The sequence below is a fragment of the Pseudophryne corroboree genome, unplaced genomic scaffold (genome assembly GCF_028390025.1).
Source record: "Pseudophryne corroboree isolate aPseCor3 unplaced genomic scaffold, aPseCor3.hap2 scaffold_567, whole genome shotgun sequence".
Lineage (NCBI taxonomy): Eukaryota > Metazoa > Chordata > Amphibia > Anura > Myobatrachidae > Pseudophryne > Pseudophryne corroboree.
The window spans coordinates 305,829-325,776 of record NW_026970166.1 but is presented as its reverse complement, the minus strand read 5'-3'; the positions used below and the strand labels follow the sequence as shown (position 1 = coordinate 325,776).

The 19,948-nt window shown below is 42.8% G+C and overlaps 5 non-coding genes and 1 pseudogene across 5 annotated transcripts; 1 reads left to right on the top strand and 5 right to left on the bottom strand.

Annotated features, from left to right (window-relative positions):
- Nucleotides 1-1,348: 1,348 nt before the first annotated feature.
- LOC135033058 (U1 spliceosomal RNA) lies at nucleotides 1,349-1,511 on the top strand. Its single transcript, XR_010228501.1, has one exon. It is a non-coding gene; the product is annotated as a U1 spliceosomal RNA (small nuclear RNA).
- Nucleotides 1,512-3,594: 2,083 nt separating this feature from the next.
- LOC135033130 (U1 spliceosomal RNA) lies at nucleotides 3,595-3,773 on the bottom strand (annotated as a pseudogene).
- Nucleotides 3,774-18,596: 14,823 nt separating this feature from the next.
- Nucleotides 18,597-18,712, bottom strand: LOC135033154 (U5 spliceosomal RNA). The gene has a single exon (XR_010228565.1). It is a non-coding gene; the product is annotated as a U5 spliceosomal RNA (small nuclear RNA).
- A 275-nt stretch (nucleotides 18,713-18,987) lies between these two features.
- LOC135033148 (U5 spliceosomal RNA) lies at nucleotides 18,988-19,103 on the bottom strand. Its single transcript, XR_010228559.1, has one exon. It is a non-coding gene; the product is annotated as a U5 spliceosomal RNA (small nuclear RNA).
- Nucleotides 19,104-19,377: 274 nt separating this feature from the next.
- LOC135033158 (U5 spliceosomal RNA) lies at nucleotides 19,378-19,494 on the bottom strand. The gene has a single exon (XR_010228569.1). It is a non-coding gene; the product is annotated as a U5 spliceosomal RNA (small nuclear RNA).
- A 59-nt stretch (nucleotides 19,495-19,553) lies between these two features.
- Nucleotides 19,554-19,717, bottom strand: LOC135032993 (U1 spliceosomal RNA). The gene has a single exon (XR_010228439.1). It is a non-coding gene; the product is annotated as a U1 spliceosomal RNA (small nuclear RNA).
- Nucleotides 19,718-19,948: the final 231 nt, after the last annotated feature.

Below are 19,948 nucleotides of genomic sequence, written 5' to 3'. Positions count from 1 at the left end.
TGAATTTCAATGATGCATTGGGGCAACGATTTTGTGAGAAACATCTTCACCCTTAAATAAAGATTTTCTTAATTCCTTACCTGTGTGCTAATTAGATATCACCTTGTTTTCACATTAAACAGACTTCCACATGAGAAAGCAGCAAGTTTGCAGTGGCGTTAATGTTTCCTGGTGTCAACCTGTATTATTTCTGTAGATATTGAAATGAGGATGCATCTTGCTGCCTTTCCAATGAAGCAAGTTTAATTTAGTAATAGGTGAAAAACCATCCCTACAAAGGTGTTAATCAGAGACTTGGCTTTGTGGACACTTTTCACAGAACAAATTTGTTAGCATAAAAATAAAGCCAGAAAATGAAGAGCTGTTTAATCACTCAATTGGATTTTTTTGCCAGCATATTTCTTTTTCTCTGCAACCCACTGCTAAATTGTGCTTCCTAGCTGTTTTTTATAAAATCACTGAATCAAATCTAACTCTGATTACATCAGAGAAGGCCAGGTACCCTACACCATAAGAGGGGGTTTGAAATTTTTACTTGTCTACATAAAGATCACCAAAATCTGATAACAAGGTCAATTACGTCCCTGGGTGGGATTGAACCACCAACTTTTTGGTTAATAGCCTTACACACTAACTGATTGCGCCACAGCGACACTTTGCAAAAGTATATACTGAAAAAGGCTAATAAGCATTCATCTAGAACGTTTCCTAGAAACATTTTAAAAAGTCAATAATGTGGAGAGTTTTTGTAAGATGTTTCTTCCATCAACCAATGAAGAAACACATTGGTACTTTCCCATGATGAGTGAGTGCTTCAGGATCTCTTGCACTTACATGTGCAGCAGAGTACTGTAATGGAAGCATGCTGGGTCCATAACCCAGAGGTAGGCAGATTGAAACTATCCTCTGCTATATGCATTTTTTTTGTTAATTAAAGTAATCCAAAACTGGGATTGACATTTTTGCTCTTTTATTTTTACTTAAAGTACAATAACTTTTACCATTTTAATTTGTTTTAATAGTATATTGACAGTATTGTTTTCTTTCAAAAATTCACTTAATTTTCTTTTCTGTGTGCTAATTAGATAGCACCTTGTTTTCACATTAAATAGACTTCCACATGAGAAAGCAGCAAGGATGCAGTGGCGTTAATGTTTCCTGGTGGTAGTGGGGGACTGTGTTTGTGCTTTCCTCTGGTCAGCTCTGGTAAAAGTCAGATTTCTTTGTCTCAGATCTTCCTCTAGCCTTGTTCTTCTTTCGAGAGTTCCCTTGTGCTGCCTCAGTTGGATCTCCTTCACTTGACAGGGGCGTACCCGAGCAGCGACCCTCCCCAGCACTAGCCCAACTCCTACTTACCTGCCAGGTGAGATACTATGATCATGAAGGTGCTTCTCCCAGGGCAAGGCTCACCCATTGCACTCTGGGTGTGCTGCTCCTGCGATTTCCCCAAATGTGGGAAACTTGACTGCATAATTTGTGTTTCCCCTGGTCGGCTCTCGTATAATTCAGATCTCTTTGTCTCAGGTCTCTCTCCAGCCTAGTTTGCTGTCTGTTTCCACTTCTCTTTTCTTAAACCGCTCCCTTCTATGTCCTTGCGCACCTTAATTAAATCTAACTCTGATTACGTCAGAGAAGGCCAGGTACCCTACACCATAAGAGGGGGTTTGAAATTTTGACTTGTCTACTTAAAGATCACCAAAATCTGATCACAAGGTCAATTACATCACTGGGTGGGAACCTTTTGGTTAATAGCCCATGTAAGTGCAAGAGATCCTGAAGCACTCACTCATCATGGGAAAGTACCAATGTGTTTCTTACAAAAATTCTCCAGATTATTGACTTTTTAAAGTTTTTCTAGGAAACGTTCTAGATGAATGCTTATTAGCCTTTGTCAGTATGTACTTTTGCAAAGTGTCGCTGTGGCGCAATCAGTCAGTGTGTATGGCTATTAACCTAAAGGTTGGTGATTCAATCCCACCCAGGGACGTAATTGACCTTGTTATCAGATTTTGGTGATCTTTAAGTAGACAAGTCAAAATTTCAAACCCCCTCTTATGGTGTAGGGTACCCGGCCTTCTCTGATGTAATCAGAGTTAGATTTGATTAAGTGATTTTATAAAAAACAGCTAGGAAGCACAATTTAGCAGTGGGTTGCAGAGAAAAAAAATTATGCTGGCAGAAAAGTCCAATTGAGTGATTAAACAGCTCTTCATTTTCTGATTTTATGTTTATGCTAACAAATTTGCTCTCTGAAAAGTGTCCACAAAGCCAAGTCTCTGATTAACACCTTTGTAGGAATGATTATCCACCTATTACTGAATTAAACTTGCTTCATTGGAAAGGAAGCAAGATGCATCCTCATTTCAATGTCTACTGAAATAATACAGGTTGACACCAGGAAACATAAACGTCACTGCATCCTTGCTGCTTCCTCATGGGGAAGTCTGTTTAATGTGAAAACAAGGTGATATCTAATCAGCACACAGGTAAGGAATTAAGAAAATCTTTCTTTATGGGTGAAGATGTTTCTCACAAAATTGTTGCACCAAGGCATCATTGAAATTAAAGCTGGGAAGATGATTTTAATATATCACTTGTATATTTTGTACTGCTCTTCTGGTGACAATGTAGTTTGTTTTTGTCAATTACCATTTTAATAATAGGGTAAAGAAAATTAAGTGGATTTTTGAAAGAAAACAATACTGTCAATATACTATTAAAACAAATTAAAATGGTAAAAGTTATTGTACTTTAAGTAAAAATAAAAGAGCAAAAATATCAATCCCAGTTTTGGATTACTTTAATTAACAAAAAACAATGCATATAGCAGAGGATAGTTTCAATCTGCCTACCTCTGGGTTATGGACCCAGCATGCTTCCATTACAGTACTCTGCTGCACATGTAAGTGCAAGAGATCCTGAAGCACTCACTCATCATGGGAAAGTACCAATGTGTTTCTTCATTGGTTGATGGAAGAAACATCTTACAAAAACTCTCCAGATTATTGACTTTTTAAAGTTTTTCTAGGAAACGTTCTAGATGAATGCTTATTAGCCTTTGTCAGTATGTACTTTCGCAAAGTGTCTCTGAGGCACAAACAGTTAGCGTGTTCAGTTGTTAACCAAAAGGTTGGTGGTTCAATCCCACCTAGGGACGTAATTGACCTTGTTATCAGATTTTGGTGATCTTTAAGTAGACAAGTCAAAATTTCGAAAACCCCTGTTATGGTGTAGGGTACCTGGCCTTCTCTGATGTAATCAGAGTTAGATTTGATTAAGTGATTTTATAAAAAAAACAGCCACGAAGCACAATTTAGCAGTGGGTTGCAGAGAAAAAGAAATATGCTGGCAGAAAAATCCAATTGAGTGATTAAACAGCTCTTCATTTTCTGGCTTTATTTTTATGCTAACAAATTTGTGCTCTGAAAAGTGTCCACAAAGCCAAGTATCTTATTAACACCTTTGTAGGGATGGTTTTTCACCTATTATTAAATTAAACTTGCTTCATTGGAAAGGCAGCAAGTGATGTCATCCAAGCAGTGGGTCAAGGTTGGCTTCAAACCTCGTCTGCTTATGAAAAGAGAAAAGGGGTATGCAGGGCATGGCGGCCTTTTGCGGTGCTTGGATGACCCCTAGTTCGCATTAAATAATGCAGTCGAGTTTCCCACATTTGGGGAAATCACAGGGGTCAGCATACCCAGAATGCAATGAATGAACCGCACCCTGGGAGAACAGTCTTCATGACCATGGTATCTCCTATGCAAAATAAGTATGATTTGGGATAGGGCTGGGGAGGGCCGCTGCTCAGGCACATCTCTGTCAAGTAAAGGAGATTCAACTGAGGCAGCACAAGGGAACTCTCATCTGGGGACAACAACTGCAGGGAGAACACATATTTTCAGATGAACATGGGAGGGCAGAAGGCTGCCTAATACTGAAGCACCCCCAAACAACAAACCAAATGCAACAACTAGTGCAAGCATTCCTGGGGGAAGGCCTGCAGCAGATGGATTTGCATATGGCGATGTCATCCAAGCAGTGGGTCAAAGTTGGCTTCAACCCTCGTCTGCATATGAAAAGAGAAAAGGGGCGTGCAGGGCATGGCGGCCTTTTGCGGCACTTGGATGACCCCTAGTTCGCATTAAACACCTCCACCCTCTGTCGGTGTGGGGCTCATGTTGGCTATGCCCCAGCCCCTGAAGGATTCAAGCTGATTTCTTGCAGCAGCTGGGCACTGTAACAGCTCCAGAGCTGCTCTGTAAGGCAAGTAAAAGGGTGTGGGCCCTGCAGCACTACCTGTAGTTCGCATTGTGCAAGACCCCTAGTTCGCATTAAACACCCCCACCCTCCTTCGGTGTGGGGCTCATGTTGGCCATGCCCCAGCCCCTGAAGCATTCACGCTGATTTCTTGCAGCAGCTGGGCACTGTAACAGCTCAAGAGCTGCTCTGTAAGGCAAGTAAAAGGGTGTGGGCCCTGCAGCACTACCTGTAGTTTGCATTGTGCATTGGAAGGCACAAAGTAAGCAGACGGGAGGAGAAGTCAGGATAGTGCACAAGGGTATAGACGGGAGGGGATCAAGAAAAAAGAAGTGGAAACAGACAGCAAACTAGGCTTCCAATGCACAATGCAAACTACAGGTAGTGCTGCAGGGCCCACACCCTTTTACTTGCCTTACAGAGCAGCTCTGGAGCTGTTTAATCACTCAATTGGATTTTTCTGCCAGCATAATTTTTCTCTTACGTCCTAGAGGATGCTGGGGACTCCGTAAGGACCATGGGGGATAGACGGGCTCCGCAGGAGACATGGGCACTTTAAGAAAGACTTTAGATCTGGGTGTGCACTGGCTCCTCCCTCTATGCCCCTCCTCCAGACCTCAGTTTACTACTGTGCCCAGAGGAGACTGGGTGCTTTTCAGGGAGCTCTCCTGAGTTTCCTGACAGAAAGTATATTTGTTAGATTTTTTTATTTTCAGGGAGCCTGCTGGCAACAGACTCCCTGCATCGAGGGGCGGAGGGGAGAGATGCACACCTACTTCTGTGAGTTGATAGGCTCTGCTTCTTAGGCTACTGTACAGCATTAGCTCCAGAGGGATCGGTACGCAGGTCTCACCCTCGCCGTCCGTCCCAGAGCCGCGCCGCCGTCCCCCTCGCAGAGCCGGAAGATAGAAGCCGGGTGAGTATGAGAAGAAAAGAAGACTTCAGAGGCGGCGGAAGACTTCATGATCTTCACTGAGGTAACGCACAGCAGTAAAGCTGTGCTCCATTGCTCCCATACACCTCACACACGGCAGTCAGTGTAAGGGTGAAGGGCGCAGGGGGGACGCCCTGGGCAGCAATATAGACCTCTCTTTGGCAAAATAAATATATATGCAGCTAGGCACTGTATATATATATAAGAGCCCCCGCCATTTTTTTATGGGGGGGGCTATTTGAGCGGGACAGAAGCCCGTCGCTGAGGGGGTGGGGCTTCTCCCTCAGCACTCCCCAGCGCCATTTTCTCCACAGCACCGCTGAGGGGAAGCTCCATGGACTCTCCCCTGCTTATACCATGGTAGAAAGAGGGTCTTAAAGAAGAGGGGGCACATAATTAGGCGCATATATATATGGAAATACAGCGCTACTGGGTAAACATAAAGTGATTGTGTTTTTTTCCTGGGTCATATAGCGCTGGGGTGTGTGCTGGCATACTTTCTCTCTCTGTCTCTCCAAAGGGCCTTGTTGGGGAACTGTCCTCAGATAAGAGGATTCCCTGAGTGTATGGTGTGTCGGTACACGTGTGTCGACATGTCTGAGGTAGAAGGCTCTCCTAGAGAGGAGCAGGAGCAAATTAATGTGGTGTCTCCATCGACAACGCCGACACCTGACTGGATGGATATGTGGAATGTTTTAAGTGCTAATGTAAACTTATTACACAAGAGATTAGACAAAGCTGAAGCTAGGGAACAGTCAGGGAGTCAACCCATGCCTGTCCCTATGTCGCAGGGACCTTCGGGGTCTCAAAAGCGCCCACTATCCCAAATAGTTGACACAGATACCGACACAGATTCTGACTCCAGTGTCGACTACGATGATGCAAAGTTACAACCAAAATTGGCTAAATGTATTCGATATATGATTATTGCAATAAAAGATGTTTTGCACATCACAGAGTCCCCTGTCCCTGACACGAGGGTACACATGTATAAGGGAAAGAAACCTGAGATAACCTTTCCCCCCTCACATGAGTTGAACGAATTATGTGAAAAAGCTTGGGAATCTCCAGACAAAAAGCTGCAGATTCCCAAAAGGATTCTTATGGCGTATCCTTTCCCGCCAATGGACAGGATACGGTGGGAATCCTCCCCTAGGGTGGATAAAGCATTGACACGCTTATCCAAAAAGGTAGCGCTGCCATCCCAGGATACGGCTACCATCAGGGACCCTGCTGACCGCAAGCAGGAGGTTACCCTAAAGTCCATTTACACACATTCTGGTACCTTACTCAGACCGGCAATTGCGTCGGCCGAGGTTGTAGCGCGGTGGCAGCATGGACAGATACCTTATCAGCAGAGATTGAGACCCTAGATAAGGATGCTATGTTATTGACCATAGGGCATATAAAAGATGCTGTCCTATATATGAGAGATGCTCAAAGTGACATTAGTCTACTGGGTTCTAGAATAAACGCTATGTCGATTTCTGCTAGACGAGTCCTATGGACCCGGCAATGGACAGGTGATGCCGACTCAAAAAGGCATATGGAGGTTTTACCTTACAGGTGTGAGGAATTGTTTGGGGAAGGTCTCTCGGACCTTGTCTCCACAGCTACAGCTGGTAAATCAATTTTTTTGCCTTATATTCCCTCACAGCCTAAGAAAGCACCACATTATCAAATGCAGTCCTTTCGATCACAGAGAAACAAGAAAGTACGAGGTGCGTCCTTTCTTGCCAGAGGTAAGGGCAGAGGGAAGAAGCTGCACAACACAGCTAGTTCCCAGGAACAGAAGTCCTCCCCGGCCTCTACAAAATCCACCGCATGACGCTGGGGCTCCGCTAAAGGAGTCCGCCCAGTTGGGGGCACGTCTTCGTGTTTTCAGCCACATCTGGGTTCATTCGCAGGTGGATCCCTAGGCAATAGAAATTGTTTCTCAGGGTTACAAGCTGAAATTCGAAGAGGTGCCTCCTCGCCGGTTTTTCAAATCGGCCCTACCATCTTCTCCCCAGGAAAGGGAGATAGTGTTAAATGCAATTCACAAATTGTATCTTCAACAGGTGGTGGTCAAGGTTCCCCTGCTTCAACAAGGAAAGGGAAATTATTCGACCCTGTTTGTAGTCCCAAAACCGGACGGTTTGGTCAGACCCATATTAAATTTAAAATCCCTGAACCTATACTTGAAAAGGTTCAAGTTCAAGATGGAATCGCTAAGAGCGGTCATCGCCAGCCTAGAAGGGGGGGATTTTATGATATCTCTGGACATAAAGGATGCATACCTTCATGTACTCATTTATCCACCTCATCAGGCGTACCTAAGATTTGCGGTACAGTATTGTCATTACCAATTTCAGACGTTGCCGTTTGGTCTCTCCAGAATTTTCTCCGAGAATTTTCACCAAGGTAATGACGGAAATTATGGTGCTCCTGCGAAAGCAAGGTGTCACAATTATCCCGTACTTGAACGATCTCCTCATAAAAGCGAGATCAAGAGAGCAGTTGCTGAACAGCGTATAACTTTCATTGAAGGTGTTACAGCAAAACGGCTGGATTCTCAATATCCCGAAGTCGCAGTTGGTTCCTACGACTCGTCTGACTTTGCTTGGGCATTATTCTGGATACGGACCAGAAAAGGGTTTATCTTCCGATAGAAAAGGCCCAGGAACTCATGACTCTGGTCAGGAACCTATTGAAACCAAAACAGGTGTCAGTGCATCACTGCACTCGAGTCCTGGGAATGATGGTGGCATCATACGAGGCCATTCCCTTCGGCAGGTTCCATGCGAGGATCTTGCAATGGGACCTACTGGACAAGTGGTCCGGGTCACATCTACAGATTCATCAGTTGATCACCCTGTCCCCCAGGGCCAGGGTATCTCTCCTGTGGTGGCTGCAGAGTGCTCACCTTCTAGAGGGCCGCAGGTTCGGCATTCAGGACTGGATCCTGGTGACCACGAACGCGAGCCTCCGAGGTTGGGGAGCAGCCACACAGGGAAGAAATTTCCAAGGTCTTTGGTCAAGTCAGGAGACTTGTCTTCACATCAACATCCTGGAGCTAAGGGCCATATACAACGCCCTATGTCAAGCGGAGACCTTACTTCGCGACCAACCAGTTCTGATCCAGTCAGACAACGTCACCGCAGTAGTTCATGTAAACCGCCAAGGCGGCACAAGGAGCAGAGTGGCGATGGCGGAAGCCACCAGAATTCTTCGCTGGGCGGAGAATCATGTAAGCGCACTGTCAGCAGTGTTCATTCCGGGAGTGGACAACTGGGAAGCAGACTTCCTCAGCAGACACGACCTACATCCAGGAGAGTGGGGACTCCATCAGGAAGTCTTCGCACAGATTGCAAGTCGGTGGGGACTGTTCCAGATAGACATGATGGCGTCCCGCCTCAACAAAAAGCTACAGAGGTATTGCACCAGGTCAAGAGACCCTCAGGCAGTAGCTGTTTAAACAGCTCTTCATTTTCTGATTTTATGTTTATGCTAACAAATTTGCTCTCTGAAAAGTGTCCACAAAGCCAAGTCTCTGATTAACACCTTTGTAGGAATGGTTTTTCACCTATTACTGAATTAAACTTGCTTCATTGGAAAGGCAGCAAGATGCATCCTCATTTCAATGTCTACTGAAATAATACAGGTTGACACCAGGAAACATAAACGCCACTGCATCCTTGCTGCTTTCGCATGTGGAAGTCTGTTTAATGTGAAAACAAGGTGATATCTAATTAGCACACAGGTAAGGAATTAAGAAAATCTTTATTTAAGGGTGAAGGTGTTTCTCACAAAATCGTTGCCCCAATGCATCATTGAAATTCAAGCTGGAAAGATGATTTTAATATATCACTTGTACATTTTGTATTGCTCTTCTGGTGACAATGTAGTTTGTTTTTGTCAATTACCATTTTAATAATAGGGTAAAGAAAATTAAGTGGATTTTTGAAAGAAAACAATACTGTCAATATACTATTAAAACAAATTAAAATGGTAAAAGTTATTGTACTTTAAGTAAAAATAAAAGAGCAAAAATATCAATCCCAGTTTTGGATTACTTTAATTAACAAAAAAAAATGCATATAGCAGAGGATAGTTTCAATCTGCCTACCTCTGGGTTATGGGCCCAGCATGTTTCCATTGCAGTACTCTGCTGCACATGTAAGTGCAAGAGATCCTGAAGCACTCACTCATCATGGGAAAGTACCAATGTGTTTCTTCGTTGGTTGATGGAAGAAACATCTTACAAAAACTCTCCAGATTATTGACTTTTTAAAGTTTTTCTAGGAAACGTTCTAGATGAATGCTTATTAGCCTTTGTCAGTATGTATGTTTGTAAAGTGTCTCTGTGGCGCAATCGGTTAGTGTGTTTGGTTATTAATCAAAGGGTTGGTGGTTCAATCCCACCCAACGATGTAATTGACCTTGTTATCAGATTTTGGTGATCTTTAAGTAGACAAGTCAAAATTTCAAACCCCCTTCTTATGGTGTAGGGTACCTGGCCTACTCTGATGTAATCAGAGTTAGATTTGAATCAGTGATTTTATAAAAAAACAGCTAGGAAGCACAATTTAGCAGTGGGTTGCAGAGAAAAAGAAATATGCTGGCAGAAAAATCCAATTGAGTGATTAAACAGCTCTTCATTTTCTGGCTTTATTTTTATGCTAACTAATTTGTTCTCTGAAAAGTGTCCACAAAGCCAAGTATCTGATTAACATATTTGTAGGGATGGTTTTTCACCTATTACTAAATTAAACTTGCTTCATTGGAAAGGCAGCAAGATGCATCCTCATTTCAATATCTACTGAAATAATACAGGTTGACACCAGGAAACATTAACGCCACTGCATCCTTGCTGCTTTCTCATGTGGAAGTCTGTTTAATGTGAAAACAAGGTGATATCTAATTAGCACACAGGTAAGGAATAAAGAAAATCTTTATTTAAGGGTGAAGATGTTTCTCACAAAATCGTTGCCCCAATGCATCATTGAAATTCAAGCTGGAAAGATGATTTTAATATATCACTTGTACATTTTGTATTGCTCTTCTGGTGACAATGTAGTTTGTTTTTGTCAATTACCATTTTAATAATAGGGTAAAGAAAATTAAGTGGATTTTTGAAAGAAAACAATACTGTCAATATACTATTAAAACAAATTAAAATGGTAAAAGTTATTGTACTTTAAGTAAAAATAAAAGAGCAAAAATATCAATCCCAGTTTTGGATTACTTTAATTAACAAAAAAAATGCATATAGCAGAGGATAGTTTCAATCTGCCTACCTCTGGGTTATGGGCCCAGCATGTTTCCATTGCAGTACTCTGCTGCACATGTAAGTGCAAGAGATCCTGAAGCACTCACTCATCATGGGAAAGTACCAATGTGTTTCTTCGTTGGTTGATGGAAGAAACATCTTACAAAAACTCTCCAGATTATTGACTTTTTAAAGTTTTTCTAGGAAACGTTCTAGATGAATGCTTATTAGCCTTTGTCAGTATGTATGTTTGTAAAGTGTCTCTGTGGCGCAATCGGTTAGTGTGTTTGGTTATTAATCAAAGGGTTGGTGGTTCAATCCCACCCAACGATGTAATTGACCTTGTTATCAGATTTTGGTGATCTTTAAGTAGACAAGTCAAAATTTCAAACCCCCTTCTTATGGTGTAGGGTACCTGGCCTACTCTGATGTAATCAGAGTTAGATTTGAATCAGTGATTTTATAAAAAAAACAGCTAGGAAGCACAATTTAGCAGTGGGTTGCAGAGAAAAAGAAATATGCTGGCAGAAAAATCCAATTGAGTGATTAAACAGCTCTTCATTTTCTGGCTTTATTTTTATGCTAACTAATTTGTTCTCTGAAAAGTGTCCACAAAGCCAAGTATCTGATTAACATATTTGTAGGGATGGTTTTTCACCTATTACTAAATTAAACTTGCTTCATTGGAAAGGCAGCAAGATGCATCCTCATTTCAATATCTACTGAAATAATACAGGTTGACACCAGGAAACATTAACGCCACTGCATCCTTGCTGCTTTCTCATGTGGAAGTCTGTTTAATGTGAAAACAAGGTGATATCTAATTAGCACACAGGTAAGGAATAAAGAAAATCTTTATTTAAGGGTGAAGATGTTTCTCACAAAATCGTTGCCCCAATGCATCATTGAAATTCAAGCTGGAAAGATGATTTTAATATATCACTTGTACATTTTGTATTGCTCTTCTGGTGACAATGTAGTTTGTTTTTGTCAATTACCATTTTAATAATCGGGTAAAGAAAATTAATTGGATTTTTGAAAGAAAACAACACTGTCAATATACTATTAAAACAAATTAAAATGGTAAAAGTTATTGTACCTTAAGTAAAAATAAAAGCTAAAATATCAATCCCAGTTTTGGATTACTTTAATGAACAAAAAAAAAATGCATATAGCAAAGGATAGTTTCAATCTGCCTACCTCTGGGTTATGGGCCCAGCATGCTTCCATTGCAGTACTCTGCTGCACATGTAAGTGCAAGAGATCCTGAAGCACTCACTCATCTTTGGAAAGTACCAATGTGTTTCTTCATTGGTTGCTGGAAGAAACATCTTACAAAAACTCTCCAGATTATTGACTTTTTAAAGTTTTTCTAGGAAACGTTCTAGATGAATGCTTATTAGTCTTTGTCAGTATGTACTTTTTGCAAAGTGTCTCTGTGGCGCAATCGGTTAGTGTGTTCAGCTATTAATCAAAAGGTTGGTGGTTCAATCCCATCCAGGGACGTAATTGACCTTGTCATCAAATTTTGGTAATATTTAAGTAGACAAGTCATATAGCAGAGGATAGTTTCAATCTGCCTACCTCTGGGTTATGGACCCAGCATGCTTCCATTACAGTACTCTGCTGCACATGTAAGTGCAAGAGATCCTGAAGCACTCACTCATCATGCGAAAGTACCAATGTGTTTCTTCATTGGTTGCTGGAAGAAACATCTTACAAAAACTCTCCAGATTATTGACTTTTTAAAGTTTTTCTAGGAATCGTTCTAGATGAATGCTTATTAGCCTTTGTCAGTATGTACTTTTGCAAAGTTTCGCTGTGGCGCAATCAGTTAGTGTGTACGGCTATTAACCAAAAGGTTGGTGGTTCAATCCCACCCAGGGACGTAATTGAACTTGTAATCAGATTTTGTTGATCTTTAAGTAGACAAGTCAAAATTTCGAAAACCCCTGTTATGGTGTAGGGTACCTGGCCTTCTCTGATGTAATCAGCGTTAGATTTGATTCATACTGTTAACTGGGTAGTATATCACAAGTTATACGGTGTGATTGGTGTGGCTGGTATGAATCTTGACCTTGGATTAACAAAAATCCTTTCCTCGAACTGTCTGTCTCCTCTGGGCACAGTTTCTCTAACTGAGGTATGGAGGAGGGGCATAGAGGGAGGAGCCAGTGCACACCCAGATCTAAAGTCTTTCTTAAAGTGCCCATGTCTGCTGCGGAGCCCGTCTATCCCCCATGGTCCTTACGGAGTCCCCATCATCCTCTACGGACTACGAGAAAAAAAAATTACCGGTAGGTTTAAAATGTTATTTTTTTCTCTGCAACCCACTGCTAAATTGTGCTTCCTAGCTGTTTTTTATAAAATCACTTAATTAAATCTAACTCTGATTACGTCAGAGAAGGCCAGGTACCCTACACCATAAGAGGGGGTTTGAAATTTTGACTTGTCTACTTAAAGATCACCAAAATCTGATGACAAGGTCAATTACATCCCTGGGTGGGATTGAACCACCAACCTTTTGGTTAATAGCCCATGTAAGTGCAAGAAATCCTGAAGCACTCACTCATCATGGGAAAGTACCAATGTGTTTCTTACAAAAATTCTCCAGATTATTGACTTTTTAAAGTTTTTCTAGGAAACGTTCTAGATGAATGATTATTAGCCTTTGTCAGTATTGACTTTTGCAAGGTGTCTCTGTGGCGCAATCGGTTAGCATGTTTGGCTATTAACCAAAAGGTTGGTGGTTCAATCCCACCCAGGGATGTAATTGACCTTGTAATCAGATTTTGGTGATCTTTAAGTAGACAAGTCAAAATTTCAAAAACCCCCCTTATGGTGTAGGGTACCTGGCCTTCTCTGATGTAATCAGAGTTAGATTTGATTAAGTGATTTTATAAAAAAACAGCTAGGAAGCACAATTTAGCAGTGGGTTGCAGAGAAAAAAAATATGCTGGCAGAAAAGTCCAATTGAGTGATTAAACAGCTCTTCATTTTCTGATTTTATGTTTATGCTAACAAATTTGCTCTCTGAAAAGTGTCCACAAAGCCAAGTCTCTGATTAACACCTTTGTAGGAATGGTTTTTCACCTATTACTGAAATAAACTTGCTTCATTGGAAAGGCATCAAAGATGCATCCTCATTTCAATGTCTACTGAAATAATACAGGTTGACACCAGGAAACGTCACTGCATCCTTGCTGCTTCCTCACGGGGAAGTCTGTTTAATGTGAAAACAAGGTGATATCTAATCAGCACACAGGTAAGGAATTAAGAAAATCTTTCTTTGTGGGTGAAGATGTTTCTCACAAATTGTTGTCCCAATGCATCATTGAAATTCAAGATGGAAGATGATTTTCATATATCACTTGTACATTTTGCATTGCTCTTCTGGTGACAATGTAGTTTGTTTTTGTCAATTACCATTTCAGTAATAGGGTAAAGAAAATTAAGTGGATTTTTTAAAGAAAACAATGCTGTCAATATACTATTAAAACAAATTAAAATGATAAAAGTTATTGTACTTTAAGTAAAAATAAAAGAGCCAAAATATCAATCCCAGTTTTTGATTACTTTAATTATAAAAAAAAAAATGCACATAGCAGAGGATAGTTTCGATCAATCGACCTCTGGGTTATGGGCCCAGCATGCTTCCATTGCACTACTCTGCTGCTCATGGAAGTGTAAGAGATCCTGAAGACTAAATTGATTAAAGGCCTAAAAGTACTGGACTATAAGGAAAGACTTACTAGGCTGAATATTTATACACTAGAAAAGAGGTGCCTAAGAGGAGATATTATTAATATCTTCAAATATGTAAAGATACATAACAAAGAGTTATCAGAGGAATTATTTATTAAAAGAACACGTGGTCACTCGCTGCGACTGGAGGAAAGTTCAGAACGCAATGGAGGAAAGGTTTCTTCACTGTTAGGGCAATCAGGATGTGGAATTCCCTGCCAGGGAAGGTGGTAATGGCGGACTCTGTAATTGGATTTAAAAAAGGAATGGATACATTTCTGAATGAAAAAGCTATCCAAGGTTATAATACTTAAAATATCAACATGGTTAATCCGGGGGTAACATGAGTTATAGTAGCTAACTAGTCATAAAACATTATTCAGCAAGTATGTAGAATCATCACAACTTAAAACAGGTTGAACACGATGGGCAATTTGCCTCTATTCAACCTCAAAAACTATGTTACTATATTACTATGTTATTGTAGTATACAGAACACCACAATGCAATGAGCAGTGATAGTGAGCACTGATGAGGATACTAGAACTGACACTGAGCAGCAAGATGCAGCACTGGACTATTAGTAATGTACTGTAGTATGCTGAGCACCACAATGCAGCACAAGACAATGAGCAGTGATACTGAGCACTGATGAGGATACTACTGAGAACTGACACTGAGCAGGAGAGACACACTACTAGTATTACTGAGCAGCAATAAGTAACCACTGATACTGAGCACTGATATTGAGATTTCCACTGAGAGAACATAGCCACGTCCTCTCCGCTCTCTCTTCAATGCACGAGTAAAAATGGCAGCAACGCGCAGCTCTTTATATGGAATCCGAATCTCGCGAGAATCCGACAGCGGGATGATGACATTTTCCCTTGTTCAGGTTTTCCGAGTCAGGCGGGAACAACCGAGCCTGCCTCGGACCAGTGTAAACCACGTGGAGTTCGTGGGGAATTCGGTTCTCGGAGAACCGAACCCGCTCCTCTCTACCTTATACCCATCAATTTTTTTATTTTCAATCTAAGCCCCTGCAGTTTTCTGTAAGCATCTGCTTCGCTATGATGATCAACAAGTCACAAGGGCAAACACTCAGGGTTTGAGGCGTAGATCTTAGGACCAGCTGCTACAAGCATGGCAGAGGTGTCACTATCACTGGTGACACACAGAGAGGTGGCGAGGGAGATTGTAATGCAGTGCGCGCAGATAAGCAGCGCAATGGTAAAAAGGAGGCATGGTTTCATAGGTAGGGGCGTGGCCTGGTGGCCTGAATCTACATTTTGTTGCTCCGGGTGTCCCGGGGGTTGGGGGCTGCACCCGGGGACTAGTGTGTGAGCGGTGCTGGCTCCTGCACAGTGACAGGGCATGGCCACCCAGCATGACGCCTCCCTTCTTGACCATGCTGTAATTGCAGTCGCACTGCAGTTCAGCGTGATCATAAAAAATGGTGTAGGCTCCTGCTGGTGCAGACTGTATGTGCGCGCAGGAAGCCGCCACCATTTTTGTGATCACAGCGGCTGAATGTGATGTCATACAGCCGCTGTGACCACGCCCCCTGTGTCTCCTCCGTTGCAGACCCCATTTTGAAGCCTTGCCCCCGCACCGCTCCATCCCTGACTTGGAAATGGAGTGTTGCTGACCCACCTCTCCCCCCCTTCCCCACCCCGATTGACAGGCAGAGGCGATCACATTCTCTGCGGGGTGCCGCAGAAAATGCAGGCACATGCGTATGCTCTTAGCAATTTTTGCAGTTGGATCGCTTATTGTGATTGCAATCCAACCTGAATCAGGCCCTATTACCTATCACAATGCGCTGCGGGCAGTACAAAATTGGGTTAATATAGGAGAAAAAACCCCAGACCTGTGCTCCTTAACTGTACCTGGTGGCTAGTGGAGCGGCTGCCCAGTAATCAGTGTCCACCGCAGTGCGCACACGGCCCACCCCCTACGGCCTCGCTCCCCTTCATCAGCGGCCTCGTGATCCGGAAGGGTGGTGTGTGTGTGACTGACCTTAGGATGAAACCGGAGCCTCCGCTGCAGTGACCCAGCAACCAGGGCACGGGAGTATATAGCGCCGCTGGGAGTGATGAAGCTGCAGTAAAGATGTCTATTAGACCTAGCCTGCTGCAGCCCTTGTAGATTCTCATAAAACAAGTTCTTCTTTTCTTGTCAAAATTAATAGCTAAGAATAGGCTGCCTGAGGCAGGCCCCTGTTAATTGGCCTGCTACTGAAGGCACCAACTACAAACTGAGCTCCCTGTTCATGGAAGCGGGGTTATAGAGGAGAATGCACTGAGCTTCTTGGGAACAGTCAAAAGCTTTGAGCCGGTTGGTGCCTCAGATCAAGATCCTACTCTACACCCCAATGTGAATCCTTGTGGAGTCCAGTGTACCCCACAGAAGAAATTAATGTGTCACACCCATTGGCAGCAACCTTAGAATAGCTGCTGACGGGCACAATTGAGAAAGGAAGGGGGGGGGGGACATTTGAATCCAGCACATAGATGCAATTCAAATATGTAATTTGTACCTTCCTATTTTAAAATATAATGGATGAACCTCACCCTGTGAGAACAATCTTCATGATCAAGAGATCTAATATGTAAAATAAGTATGAGTTGGGATAGGGCTGGGGAGGGTGGCTGCTCGGGCAGCCCCTCCCCCGTCAAGTTAAGGAGATTCAACTGAGGAAGCACAAGGGAACTCTCGTCTGGGGACAACAACTGCAGGGAGACCACATCTTTTCAGATGAACATGGGATGGCGGAAGGCTGCCTAATACTGAAGCACCATCAAATATCAAACCATATCCAACAACTAGTAACAGCATTCCTGGGGGAAGGTCTGCAGCAGACGGATTTGCATACGGTGATGTCATCCAAGCAGTGGGCCAAAGTTGGCTGGAACCCTCATCTGCATATAAAAAGAGAAAAGGGGCATGCAGGGCATGGTGGCCTTTTGCAGTGCTTGGATGACCCCTAGTTCGCATTAAACACCCCCACCCTCCTTTGGTGTGGGGCTCATGTTGGCCATGCCCCATCCCCTGAAGCATTCATGCTGATTTCTTGCAGCAGCTGGGCACTGTAACAGCTCCAGAGCTGCTCTGTAAGGCAAGTAAAAGGGTGTGGGCCCTGCAGCACCACCTGTAGTTCGCATTGTGTGTTGGAAGGCACAAAGTAAGCAGACGGGAGGAGAAGTCAGGATAGTACACAAGGGCATCCTTTTCTCTTAGTCCGTAGAGGATGCTGGGGTCACATTAAGAACCATGGGGTATAGACGGGATCCGCAAGAGACATGGGCACTTTAAGACTTTCAAAGGGTGTGAACTGGCTCCTCCCTCTATGCCCCTCCTCCAGACTCCAGTTATAGGAACTGTGCCCAGGGAGACGGACATTTCGAGGAAAGGATTTATTGTTAAACTAAGGTGAGCATCTTACCAGCTCACACCTTAAGCATGCCGCAGAACGTGGCATTCAACAGAACACAAGCCAACGGCATGAACAATTGCAGCAAAAAGCTGACCAGAACCGTAACACAACATGTGTATAACCACAAGTAATAACTGCAGACACAGTATGGACTGGGACGGGTGCCCAGCATCCTCTACGTACTAAGAGAAAAGGATTTACCGGTAGGTATTAAAATCCTATTTTCTCATACGACCTAGAGGATGCTGGGGTCACATTAAGAACCATGGGGTTATACCAAAGCTCTTGAACGGGTGGGAGAGTGCGTACGACTCTGCAGCACCGAATGACCCAACTTGAGGTTATCATCAGCCAAGGTATCAAACTTGTAAAACTTAGCAAAAGTGTTTACTAAATAGCTGCTCGGCAAAGTTGCAATGCCGAGACTCCCCGACCAGCTGCCCAGGATGAACCCACCTTTCTAGTAGAATGGGTCTTCACCTAATTCAGTAACGGCAATCCTGCCGTGGAATGAGCATGCTGAATTTTACCACAGATCCAGCGCATAATGGTCTGCATGGAAGCAGGACACCCAATCATGTTGGGAGCATACAGGACAAACAGAGCCTCTGTTTTCCTAATCTGAACCGTTCTGGTGACATAAATTTTCAAAGTTCTGACCACAGCCAGAGACTTTGACTCAACGAAGGTGTCAGTGGCCAAAGGCACCATGTGGAAAGATGAACCACCTTCGGCAGAAATTGTTGACGTGTCCTCAATTCTGCTCTATCTTCATGAAAGATCAAATAAAGGCTCTTGTGATACTGCATGGTTTGTACTGTTTTCCATGTGCTCCCAGATCTTTCAAGCAAGTAGCATGGTCAAGAAAGTTCTGTTTGAAAAGAAACAAACATTTACTGTCATTGTTATGCAAATAAACTTACATTAAAGCTAACAAGAAAGCACACTCGTTCTGTCTTTAAACTGATAAAAGAAACCCCAATAATATGGGGCATGCAAAAATTGAGATAAAACTCAGTTTTGCTCCTCTCCACGGAAATCTTTAATAAAAGGCGAAATATTTGTTAGTTCTGAAGAGAAACCAGAGCATGACCAAGATTCCACCTGTCGCCTGAGTGCCATGCCAGCAGTTCTCATTCAGCTCAAAGTGAGCACCCAATTTGAATGAAAGAAAGCAGATTTCTCACCAGGCTTCCCCTTGCTATAAACATGGTTTGTACTCTTTTCCATGTGCTCCCAGATCTTTCAAACAATTAGTGTGGTCAAGAAAGTTCTGTTTGAAAAGAAACAAACATTTACTGTCATTTCTATGCAAATGAGCTTACATTAAAGCACACTCGTTCTATCTTTAAACCAATAAAATAAAACCCCAATAAGATGGGGCATGCAAAAATTGAGATAAAACTCAGTTTTGCTCCTCTCCACGGAAATCTTTAGTAAAAGGCAAAAGATTTGTTCGTTCTGAAGAGAAACCACAGCATGACCAAGATTCTACCTGTCGCCTGAGTGCCATGCCAGCAGTCCTCATTCAGCTCAAAGTGAGCACCCAATTTGAAAGAAAGAAAGCAGATTTCTCACCAGGCTTCCCCTTGCTATAAACATGGTTTGTACTCTTTTCCATGTGCTCCCAGATCTTTCAAGCAATTAGTATAGTCAAGAAAGTTCTGTTTGAAAAGAAACAAACATTTACTGTCATTTCTACGCAAATGAGCTTACATTAAAGCACACTCGTTCTATCTTTAAACTGATAAAAGAAACCCCAATAAGACGGGGCATGCAAAAATTGAGATAAAACTCAGTTTTGCTCCTCTCCACGGAAATCTTTAGTAAAAGGCAAAAGATTTGTTCGTTCTGAAGAACTAGCACAAGGGAACTCTCAAAAGAAGAACAAGGCTCTGAAACAAAGAAATCTGACTTTTACCAGAGCTGACCAGAGGAAAATACAAACACAGTCCCCCACTACCACAAATAAAGCAGTCGAGTTTCCCACATTTGGGGAAATCACAGGGGTCAGCATACCCAGAATGCAATGAATGAACCTCACCCTGGGAGAATAATCTTCATGACCATGGTATCTCCTATGCAAAATAAGTATGATTTGGGATAGAGCTGGGGAGGGCCGCTGCTCAGGCACATCTCTGTCAAGTTAAGGAGATTCAACTGAGGCAGCACAAGGGAACTCTCATCTGGGGACAACAACTGCAGGGAGAACACATATTTTCAGATGAACATGGGAGGGCAGAAGGCTGCCTAATACTGAAGCACCCCCAAACAACAAACCAAATGCAACAACTAGTGCAAGCATTCCTGGGGGAAGGCCTGCCGC